At 42.5% G+C, this 11,560-nt stretch overlaps 1 protein-coding gene across 1 annotated transcript in view; it reads left to right on the top strand.

Annotated features, from left to right (window-relative positions):
- Window positions 1–198: 198 nt before the first annotated feature.
- Window positions 199–11,560, top strand: part of Hr39 (Nuclear hormone receptor FTZ-F1 beta) — a 135,722-nt gene continuing 124,360 nt past the window's right edge. Inside the window, exon 1 of the mRNA XM_070530115.1 lies at window positions 199–871. The gene's annotated coding sequence lies outside the window, so the exon portion shown is untranslated. The remainder of the gene's footprint in view (window positions 872–11,560) is intronic.

Below are 11,560 nucleotides of genomic sequence, written 5' to 3'. Positions count from 1 at the left end.
AAGCAACTTTTATTGCCACACCGCATTATGGGGTGGTAAATGCTGCCCTCTAATCAGGTAACCGATGTGGAGGCGATTTTATTTTTGTGCCCGTGCGCATAGCAGAGACAGTCGTACTGTTCTCGTCACACATCCTTTCAAAAGGAAGAAGGCTAGCATTATAGTCATTGAATTAGTGCACCACAGAATTATGCAGCAATAATTTGGAATCTAGCAGCGGTTGTCGATTATCTCTCTTGAACATCTTTTCTTACATTTCCACTTCTTGTATCGTGTGGCTCCTCCTCGAAAGAATGAGGGAAAGTATTCGGCGAGGCCCTTGCTTAGGCCTCTGCTTCACGCGCTTCGCCGTGCGTACCTTACATTGCCTTACGCACTGCCAGAGTACATGAACACAATATCACTTATAGGTGTTCTGTGGCTGAACATCTGAATGTCAAATGCTAGTAGAGTCGGCACCACGCACAGTGGCCGAATAGGTGGCCGGCCAAAAGCGCGTCGCGACACCTATGAACTGTATGACTAAGCTGGAACGGTGTGCTGCCTTGAGCGAGGGTGCATAACGCCGTGGTCCTGTGCTTGTAGTGTGTTGCAATTTGGCGTTGCACGAATTTATCACTACCGGAGTGTGCTACGATGCTGTCGTTGGCTCTGTATGAAGCGTGGCTCCAGTAGACGGGGCATACCGATGCATTTGCTAGATCGGTATCGGCAAGCGTTCTGTGAGCCCGTGAATGTGGAGTTTTCGGTTTCGGAGAGTCAGCCAGCCGACATTTGCGTTAGGCCTAGTTGGCTGCTATGCAGACTGACAGAAGCGAGAAGTTATTGCTTCGCCGAGGGAGCCGCCGGACGCGAATCGTAATGGAAAAAGGTGAGTGCCTATGTCTAGTCTTGCCGCTGTCTCGCCAGTGTGTTTTGGCGGAACTAGTCTTCATCGAGAGCGATCGATATTGTTTGGGTCGTCCGCCGGAGCGCAAGGGTAGTGACCCTGCCGAGCGAGTTTTTTGACGCTTGCTTTGCGTTGCGGCATTATAAAATAACCCACGTGCTTATAAAATTATCCCAATACTCCAGAATGAGCCTAAACATTGGCTGCGAGCAACACCGAGTGTAATCGGTGATGATCGCATCATGATTGAGGTTGAATTCTGGACGCTCCTCAGGTATTCTGCTTTCAATCGGTGGTGAAATGAACACCCGTTGTTAGGATCAGGCGTCGCTTATTCAAGCTCGTTATGATTCAGAGCATAGCAAGTAATTGAAAAACGCTGCGGCGGTTTGCAGGGCGCCTCGATCGTCTTGCCGGCCTAATTCTCTTTCTTTTTTATTGTTTTACAAATGAGAACGCCAGCGTAAGCTGCACGACAACTTGGGAAAGTGCCTTGAGCAATGTCTCGTCGGCTGCCGGTGCAGATGCTTGGCATTCTTGAGGGGGGCCTTTTTATGACAGTATTGATATCACGGATCCTAACTGTTAGTTGACGCTTCCGGCACCCCCTTCCCCACTTTTCTCGTGCTGCCTATTGTTAACGTCCCGACACTGAGCCGTGCAGGCTGCACTAAGAGAAAAAAAAAAAAAATCATCTGACCCGATTTGATAACGAAGTACGACGTCTTTCCCTGGCGATGGCTTTGTTCTCCAGAGCCGTCTGGCTACCTTAAAAATGGGTTTAAGGTATAACTGCCCTCGCTAGGCAGCTTGCCGCTATAGTATATTTGTTGCTGCGTTAGCGGGATATTCACGGTGAGTGGTTTTTACGTTCGTTGGCGCTCCCGCGCTGAACCAAGAGGTCAGGAAATCGCGCTGCCTCAACGATTGAAAAGGACAAAAAAAGAAAGAAGGCGAACTGGGCAGTTATAGACTGAAAAATGCGCAATGGTCTTTGCGCTTTTTTTTTTTCGTCTGTGCGGTTTCACAAATTTTAGCGATATATCTTCACTTAGCTATATCGTCACTGTCACTTCCAGCGCGATACATAACTGTTAAAAAATATGAAGTGGTCATAGTGGGCTCCTTAGTATTGTGGATAAATTTTACTCGTTTCTATTGTATTCTGCGTAACATTAATCTAACGCGTGGGTCGCCAAGTATGCGTGAGAATGCTATCCTAATTATAACAAATGTAATATTGCAGATTCTGGGCCCCTTCACTGTAACTGACAGATTCTCTGTGCTGGATGTATTATATATGTGCTGTGGCTTCATGTGCTCAGACGTCGTGTTTATGTTCTGTGCTATAAGCTCCAACTAATACATCTGTTGCAGCAGTTTGTATAAACAGCTGTGCATATGTGATTGTTCTATTGTTAGTTATAGAGTTTGTACCTTGGTTTGTTGTGTATTGCTTGTGACTACCCATGACTGCAGATAATGTTGTGATCTGTTCCTTATGACTAGCATTGAATCGCTGGCATACATACCCATCAGTAGCAATGATGTTTCTGCACAAGTGCATGCGATATGCACAGAAATGCAGCCCTCTTAGTTGTTAAAACAACAGTGTAGGCTTTGAAAACATTGTGGTAGATCACTATGCATTCTGATTAGTCAGGTTTTGCTGTGGAATTGTTCATACATACAAACTTCTGCACTTCAACTCTGTCAAAATGGGACCTTGTATGTACATGCTACAAAGGTTTTACAACAGCATAATGGCTGATGCATGCAAAAAGTTGAAAATGCAATGACAGAGGGAGCAAAACAAGGGGTGGGTGTGGTAGGGGTGTCTTGCACATGCATGACAGAGCATAAGTAAGCCGAGGGAGCAAGCTAAAAAAACTGCAACTGCATTGCAAGTTACCGTGGCAAAGTAAGCACATGTATGTGTAAGACCATTACTCACAAAGCAAAGAAATGAAGGATACCGAAAGGTCAAGCATGTATTATCAAGGTGAGCACACTTTTTAAGTCATGTGGTGAACTGTGGTTTGATTGATACACATTCTGAATTGTGTGATATGAGTCAACAAGCTTGCAAGTTGATTTACCCATTGTTTAAATATCTGTTTCCTTGAATGCAGAGTGACCACAGCAAAATCTTATCATAAGAAGCGAACAAACACTGACACCAAGGACAACATAGGGGAAATTACTTGTGCTTAATAAATGAAATAAGGAAATAATAAATTAATGGAAATGAAAGTGGATGAAAACTTGCCGCAGGTCACTCAACCCACCGCCCCTTTGGAACGGGGCGGCGGGTTGCGCCACCAAGCCCTTGCTATTATACTGCCTAATATCCTACCTAGATTTAAAAAAAAAAGAAAAAAAAACCAATGAACTCCCACAACCAAATTTTCTGATCCCCTTTCTGATCCCCTTGCCCGATACCACAACCTTCGCATACGAAGGTTGTGGGATTGTTCCCCATTGCATTTATTTATTTATTTATTTCATTTATTAAGCACAAGTAATTTCCCCTATGTTGTCCTTGTCAGTGTTTGTTGGCTTCTTCTGATATGGCTAATAAAGGTCGGGCCCCTCGGTTAACCTCTTTTCTTCTCGTTTACAGCAAAATCTGTAACTTTGAGCAAGATGTAAAGAACCTTATAAGTTTCAAGATGCTTGGATGTTTACTGGGGGGATTACTGATGTGCCTGCCTGATTGTCCCAGCTATACTTTACCACAAGAAAGGGGAACCGCATACACAATAGAATATTTTAGCATACCTCTACCATTACCATTAGTGATACTGCTTCCCCCAACTGTGCATGTGTAGTAAACCCTGTATATGTACAGTCAGCGGCAGGCAGCATTACTAGAACAGTAACACTGTGCTAAAATCTCCTAATGCCTTACACATTTGACCTGTTGGCTGCGGTTCCTAATGACACAGTGAGACACTTTCTTGGTAATGTCTTTATTTGCCAATGTACACACTTATCTTGCATCTTGTTTGTACCTAGTTTGTACCTGGTCTGTGGCTATACTAGAAAGATTTGCAATTGCAAGTGAACCATTGCTTTCTGCTAATGGGAAGTATTACTGAATCTTATGGTGACACTAGTACATCAGTGAACTGTTTATGTGGTAACATGCTAGCAATCTCCTTGTGCAGTGCTAACAGAATGGATCCATGCATACACCTCTGAAACTGGCCAATAGTTGCCACTGATGTGATGTCAGTCACAACTAGAATGCTAAAAAATTAGTAGCTGTCTTCACATTTTATTCTATAATGAAGTTGCAGCAGTAAACTAATTCTGCAGCAGCTGAAAACCAAGGACCATATTTTGTAGCAATCCATTTCACTTTTTCTTTTTTTCTTATTATGTGCTATGTGTGATCCCGGTAGGGACATCCGAGCCTATGATGAAGAGCAAAGAATAAAAATATATAATGAAATGTTACGAAGTGCAGCCCCAAAACTGGTAATGCTATTTCAGGGCCATTCAAATTTCACTATCAACACTATATAAGAGTTATCTTTCCTTTGTCCTCCCTTTTCTACCCTTTCCTCCTATAAGTGAGCAGTTTCTTGTGAAAATTTTCTTGCTTGACATGAAGATTCAGAAAATTGTTGTCCAACTCTGCATCAATGCACTGTGTTTTGAAGTCATCCCACCTGGTAATACTTTGTGTGATTCATTGCCTTGCACAATTCCTGCTGTTATGGATGGATGGATGGATGTCATGAGTGTCCCCTTTGAAACGGGGCGGCGGGTTGCGCCACTAAGCCCTTGCTATTATACTGCCTAATATCCTACCTAGATTTAAAAAAAAAACGAAAAAAAAAACCAATGAACTCCCACAACCAAATTTTCTGATCCCCTATTGCGAAGTTTGCTTTTGTTCGTCTCCATTTTTTGTCGTTTCCCTACTTTTCTTCCACCAATCTTCCAATCGCCTCTTACTAATCTCTATTGCGGACATGTTTACTTTTCCACTGCTCTCGCTGAACCCCTAGGGCTTCAAGGAGGCCAGTGGTGCCTAAATCAACTGCTGGGCACACGTCTTCACATTCTAATAAAACATGCTCCATCGTTTGCCTACCTTTACTGCAGCAAGCACATGCTTCTTCTTCCTTCTTATACCTCGCTTTATGGGTGCGTGTTCTAAGGCATCTTTATCTTGCTTCGAAAGGCAATGAGCTTCCCTTTGAGTTATCATAAATTGTTTCTTTCCGGATTTTGTTTTTTCCTCTTAAGTAGTTACTCGTGGCAAGTTTCTTTTCCATTGTTGCCACCCATTTCAGCCTCTGTGACTTTCCGCTTGACATTCTTTGTTGCTGTGTTGCCCACCCTACAGTCCACATACTTGCTGGTAAGCTTCCTAGTTCTTTTCCTCCACTGTGAATCAATGTTTTTCCTGTACAGATACCTGAACACTCTCCCAGCCTATTTACTTTCTTCCATATTCCTCGGCCGTTCTTTATAATCAATTTTACTGCGAGCTTCCCTCACTTCAAAACTAGTCCAGCCCATATCACCCTGCACAGCTTCATTTGTAGTCTTCCCGTGAGCGCCCAGTGCGAGGCATCCCACTGACCTTTGGTTCCCATCGAGTCCTGATTGTACCCCTGATTTCCGCATTTCCAAAAATAAGTCCTGGAACCATTACACCTTTCCACATACCCCGGAGCACCTCGTACCTATTGTATCCCCATAATGCTCTGTGCTTCATTATGGCTGCATTTCTCTTCCCCTTCACTGTTACTGTTTTTTCCTGTGTTTCCATATATCTATTGCCTTCGTTTATCCATATACCAAGGTATTTATATTCCCTTACTCGAGTATTTCCTGGCCCTGTAGTGCCACTGTCTGTTCACTGTTTTCATTGAATACCATAACACATGATTTTCTAACACTAAATTTAAAACCTAAATTGTTGCCTTCCTGTCCACAGATATTTGCCAGACATTGCAAATCACTTTGCTTGTTAGCTAGCTCCACAATATTGTCTGCATAAAATAAACCGGGAAGCTGCTGCTCTGCTACTGTACCCGCCTGTTTGTATGAAAAATTAAAACCGATATTACTTCCTTCTAGCGCCCTCTCCATCCTCACCATGTACATCATAAACAGCAGTGGGGATAAAGGGCACCCCTGCCTCAGTCCCTTGTTGATATGAACTTTCTCCTCGCTCCTCATCCCTTCCCATTAAACGCAAATGGTATTTTCTGGGTAAATCTCTCAAAAGCTGTAGACAATCATCACCTAAGCCTTCCCCTTCCAGATTATCCCACAAAATGTTGTGGTCTACGTTGTCATAGGCTCCTGTAATGTCTGAAAAGGCCACATATAACGGTCTGCTTTCTACTTTTGATATTTCAATGCACTGAGTAAGAACAAATAAGTTATCATCTAAACGCCTACCTATTCTAAAGCCATTCTGAAGTTCTCCCAAAATGCCATTATTCTCTGCCCAAGTTTGAAGCTTTAAATTGATATCCTGCATTGCTAGCCTGTATATTACCTATGTAATGGTCAACGGTCTATACGAGTGAATTCTATCTTTCTCCCCCTTGCTTTTATAAATGAAATTCATTCTACTTTTTCGCCAACTGTCTGGTATTCGTCTATCTTTTAAAGTTTGTTCCACTGCTTTCACCAGAGCTTCCTTACTTTTTGGTCCTAGTTCATTAATCAGCCTAACGGGAACCTCATCTAGCCCTGTGGCTGTGCGCTTAAGAATTTTCTCTTCCGGTTTCTTCCAGTTGAAATTTGTCGGCACGAGCTCCTTTTCCACTTGGGTGTCTTTCATGTTCTTTTTTTCTTCGAATACAACCTCGTCATTGCCTTAGAAAGAGTCAGTTGTTATTTTTCGGGTGTAATTTATTGCCGCTTCCCTTTCCAATTTGTTTCCATCTTTGTCTAGGACATGTTGTTGTATTGTTGTTGACTTCCTGCCTAATACTTTTATGTAATTCCAAAATATTCTAGGTGCGGCCTTCTTTTTTTCACGTATTTCTGACAACCAACGTTCATTTTCACCTTTTATCTTTGCTGGCACCAGTATTTGAACCATAAACTTTTTCTTCCGGTATATTTCCCATTTACTGGCTACTTCATCTTGGGGCAACTCTGCCTTCTTTGCCTGCCTGTGCTCTCGGGATGCTTTCTGTCGTTCGGCAACCGCTTCTCGTTTCTCCCTGTTCCACCAGCTTTTCAGTTTCTTTTTTCCTTTCCAACGAACATGTTGTTTGCCTTTCCGTATTTCTGTTATTACAATTAGAAGCTTACTATATTCCCACTCTTTACTTGGCCATTTGCCAAGTCCTTCCTCGACTCTAGTAACTATATTTGTTATTTGTTCAGCGTTCAAATTTGGACTGGGCATTTTGCACTCCTTGCTCTCTTTCCCAACTACATATCCCATTTTCAAAATGATGTGTTTATGGTCATTCCCTATGCTGCTTGCTATACCCTTCCTCATCAATGACTATTTCTCTCAACTCATCATGAATTCCTTCTGTCATCAGACAGTAATCAATAGTTGATTGCCGGTTTCCCACTTCCCACGTGATCTGCCCTTCACACTTAGGCCCTGTATTCACGATAACGAGGTTGGTTATGTTGCTCACAAAGGTCTAGCATTGACTCCCCATTGTTGTCGGTATAGCCATCTAAATCCTGTATGTGGGCATTCATGTCACCTAATAGGATAATTTCAGCATCATTCTCGAAACCCTTAATATCAGCGCTTATGCATTCCACCAACTCCTTATTCTTCTCTGTGCAATTATTTCCGGTCCACAAATACGTAACGCCCAGCCAGATTTTTTTTCTCCACTCATTGTACTAAATAACTATAAATGCTCTTGACATTTTGAATTTACTCTTTTTCATTTGGCTCCCTGATGGATGAGAATTCCGACTCCCCCTCCCTTCCTTTCCGACTTAGTTCTGTTGCACCCTTCTCAAACATAATTCTCAATCATAGGCGGCTCTTCCGAGTCTTAAGGTGCATTTCTATAACTGCATACACCTCTATTTGTTCTCTATTTAACTGCTCCTCAATCTCTGCCCACTTTTCCTTTCTTCTGCCGCCCTGCATGTTTATGTAGCCTATTGCATGGTGAGCTCTCTTTCTTGCTTTCCTCCTTCTGTTACTGACGGTGATGCTATACTGAGGTTCCCTTAGGGGGCCTTCTTCATTACTACCTACTCTGACCTCCTGAGCGCCCGCGGGCTCCATAAAAAAGCAACAGCATGACCAGCAAGTCGCCAGCCCACTTCTTGTGCAAGCCTGTAATTGAAGTGGATCCCGTCTTGTTTAAAACCACCACACCTTCTCACTTCTCTGTTTACTTCAACAGCCTTGAAGCCTTTCTCTTGGCTCATTTTCCATATCGCCTCATTAGCAGCCACTACGGCTCTCTGTATGTGACTGTCACGTACAGGCACCTCCGGCACCGTGCACACCACGATCTGCACTTGAGGGGATAGCTCACGCAAGTTGTCCACTTCCTTCGCCAAGCGCTGGGCTAGTCCTGGCCCTTTCCTGTTTAGGACGTCATTTAGCCCACCTGCTACTACGACAAGGTTGCGTACGTGGGCATTTTCTGTGAGCTTTTCTTTTGCTCACTCCATGACAGCACTCAGTGTCCGCCCTGGAAATGTGCCCACCGCCACTCTTTTGTCGCCTTTCACCCTCTCCACAATTGCTTTTGAGCACCCAGCCATGTTTGAGTCGCCGGCGTTATGTTCATTCATAGATAGCACCATGTTGGATAGTATGTCAAAATACATTTACCTCCATTTGCATTGCATAGGGCTCTGATTTCAGCATCGAAGAAGTTGTGAAATGCTGCTCTCGGTGTGTTAGTGGACTATTATAATTAGGGTGCTTCGTTTTTGGGTGGCACCTAATAATTCTCTATTTTTGCACCTCGAACAAAATTCATGAAAATTGGATTAAACCTGATGTCACCTCGAAGTTTGCCCCTTCGTAAGTGTTTTTAATAAGTGCAGCTGTTACAAAACTAATGAACGCTGCCTACTTTTGGGAGAAAGTGATCAATATATATCATATTATTAATACTATTGATTTATGAATAAGGTATATGTTGTGTTTTTTCATGGTACTCAAGCAAAAGACTGACATATGTAAAAATTTAGTGTAATCAGTGCTTGCAAGGATTGAGTAAACGAAAACTTTCTTTTATTTAGTAGCCACATTTACAATACAATAACGGCACACTGCATCCCGTTTCCCGCACATTGCATACAGGTAAACAGCGGTAATGCAATATGAAGCGAAATAATGCAGCGCTTATCTTGCTGTGCATTTCGAACAGTAGCTGTGATGTTGAGAGTATGTTTACCCAACTATGTATTGTTCAAAAAGTGTGGCTGATTCATCTAGTTAGTATTTGATTATTTTGTTGCTAGAGCATATATTGTAAGCCACTAAAACCAGGTAACAGACAAGGACGAAAACCCTGACAGTGCTAGGATGTAATGCTACGATATGGCTAGGTGATGCCCCCAATGCATATAATAATGTACAGGGTCTTGCATATTTCACTTAACATCTTTGGAAAAGGATTTCGTGCTTACCGCTGCACTGTTCTTCCTGAAATTTTGCAGAATCGCATGTTGGAGTCCACCTTGTTCAGTGCAACACTTGCCGCAGTTTTTCCGCCGGCCTTTGCTTGTGGGGGTGTGAGCTTTTGCTGCAATTGCAAAAGCATGAGAAGCTTTTCGCCGCCTGTCAGTAGCTTCAGAAAACAGCGTTTCAGGGAGGGCTGCTGCATGTTGCCCACTCCTGGAACACATGGCAGCCCTCCCTGAAAGGCTGCTTTCTGAAGCTGGTGGAAGGTGGAGACACAAGTTTATGCTTATGCCGTCACAGGCAGCAGCTTGTAACACCATAAGCAAAGGCAAATTTGCACTTCTTTCTGCAAAAAAAAAAAGGGCAAAAAACTGTGGCAAGTGTTACATTGAATGACAGGGACTCCAAAATGCGAACTTACATGCAGCTTCTGCCTCAATGCAAGCGCATGCTTAGCCCCTGCATAGGCTTGCCAGACCTTCTATCGCAGTTGATACCCGGTTGTAATAACGTGTCTTCATTGGCTACTATAGGGTAGCCATGCGGCATAGCTAAATCTTCCACGTTGGAGTATGCTCCTGCTGCATCTCTGGAATAGCTTCATTCTCTTGAAGAAGTGGCTGTATACAGCATAAACTACTACTCCGAGTGTTTAGCGCTTAGTTGGAAAATGTGATAGGAAGAAATACGAAGCAGTGCGTTGAAAGCCACATGTTCTGCATTCCTGCAGGGCTTTAATATAGAAAAAGCACTAAATACATTACTTGCTCTCTAGACTGAGGTGAGCATTGTAGTGGAGATGTACTACAGAGCAACGACAGTGGAGCACTGACCCAACTGATCTTTTTTTTTTAGTAAAGAAATACTTTTACTAAACTCCCTTAAACAAGTTATTATGGATCCTGCTATCTAATTAGCTGTCATTAGTTTCATTAGGTGGCCCATAACAGTGTGACATTTCAGCAGTACAAAGGGAAAAAGTGCCATTTTCTCAAATTCAGGTCTATTCTTTCCTTCCTGTTGTGTTTGTAGCATGACAAAGCACTTTTATATAATTATTTACATTTAAGACTGCTAATATCGGTAAATAAAATGAAAGGTAACAAAGCCAAAAAATCTTATTGTTAAACTGGCCCCAAGTTGTACTTCTTGATTCAACAATACTGCAAAAACAAAATTATGGCCAATAATATGGGATGCATATCAAAGTACAATTTCTCTCATTTACCCACAGAATGTTTCTGTATTCATGAAATTGGACATATTTAAAGAAAATTCTTGTACACCCTGTCTCGCCTTGCACTATGCACTATGAAGTTTTAATGGCGCTGCAGTAGACAATTTTTTTTTTTGCTAGAAATATTATGGGAACGCACTTCACTAAGTGTAATACTTAGCCACAGTTTTTCTAAATACAAATTGAAGGTGGTAGTCATCATGGCTGGTGCATTTCTTGAAATAACCATTTTGCCCCAATATTCAAAAGTAACAGAAAATAGTCTATCTGGGTCTGACAAGCAAGTTCTTAACTTTTAAGAACTATGCTCACTGGTTGCTGACTTTTTCAAAGAAACCCCCTTCTTTTAGCTTGATAAGTTGTCCTTGCTTACAGTCGACATACTATTATTTAAATTTTATCACGTCATGATCACGTGCCTCATAACACCTAATAATAACAGTGGTTGAAATTTAGACGGCTTGCAAGGTTTTATTTCCTTCATTAGACACCATTTGCTCGTACGGTGTTGCAAGTGATAATCTAGCCACTTAATTTTAAGTGCATTTTCCTGCACAAGCTTTTAAATTTATAAACAAAAACTCTCGTCTTTTCTGGTTTTGCTGCTGGCACTGGTGCGCAGGCCGAAAATAGGCATTTTCAAACTGGAGATGACGTGTGTTTGATGCATTCACTGTGCCCCAAGCACAGTCAAAACAGATGCTGCTGCCCATGGAGTCAGCACTGGGGTCACCGTTGGAGATAGGCGCTTGTGTGCTGACCAGCCAAGTTGGAATTATTCGGCGAAGACCAATTTCAGGGCTGAAATAAGGAAAGTTTGGGCCTA

The sequence above is a fragment of the Dermacentor albipictus genome, chromosome 1 (assembly GCF_038994185.2).
Source record: "Dermacentor albipictus isolate Rhodes 1998 colony chromosome 1, USDA_Dalb.pri_finalv2, whole genome shotgun sequence".
NCBI lineage: Eukaryota > Metazoa > Arthropoda > Arachnida > Ixodida > Ixodidae > Dermacentor > Dermacentor albipictus.
Note: the sequence above shows the minus strand (reverse complement) of the source record. Positions and strands in the feature narration are given on the sequence as shown.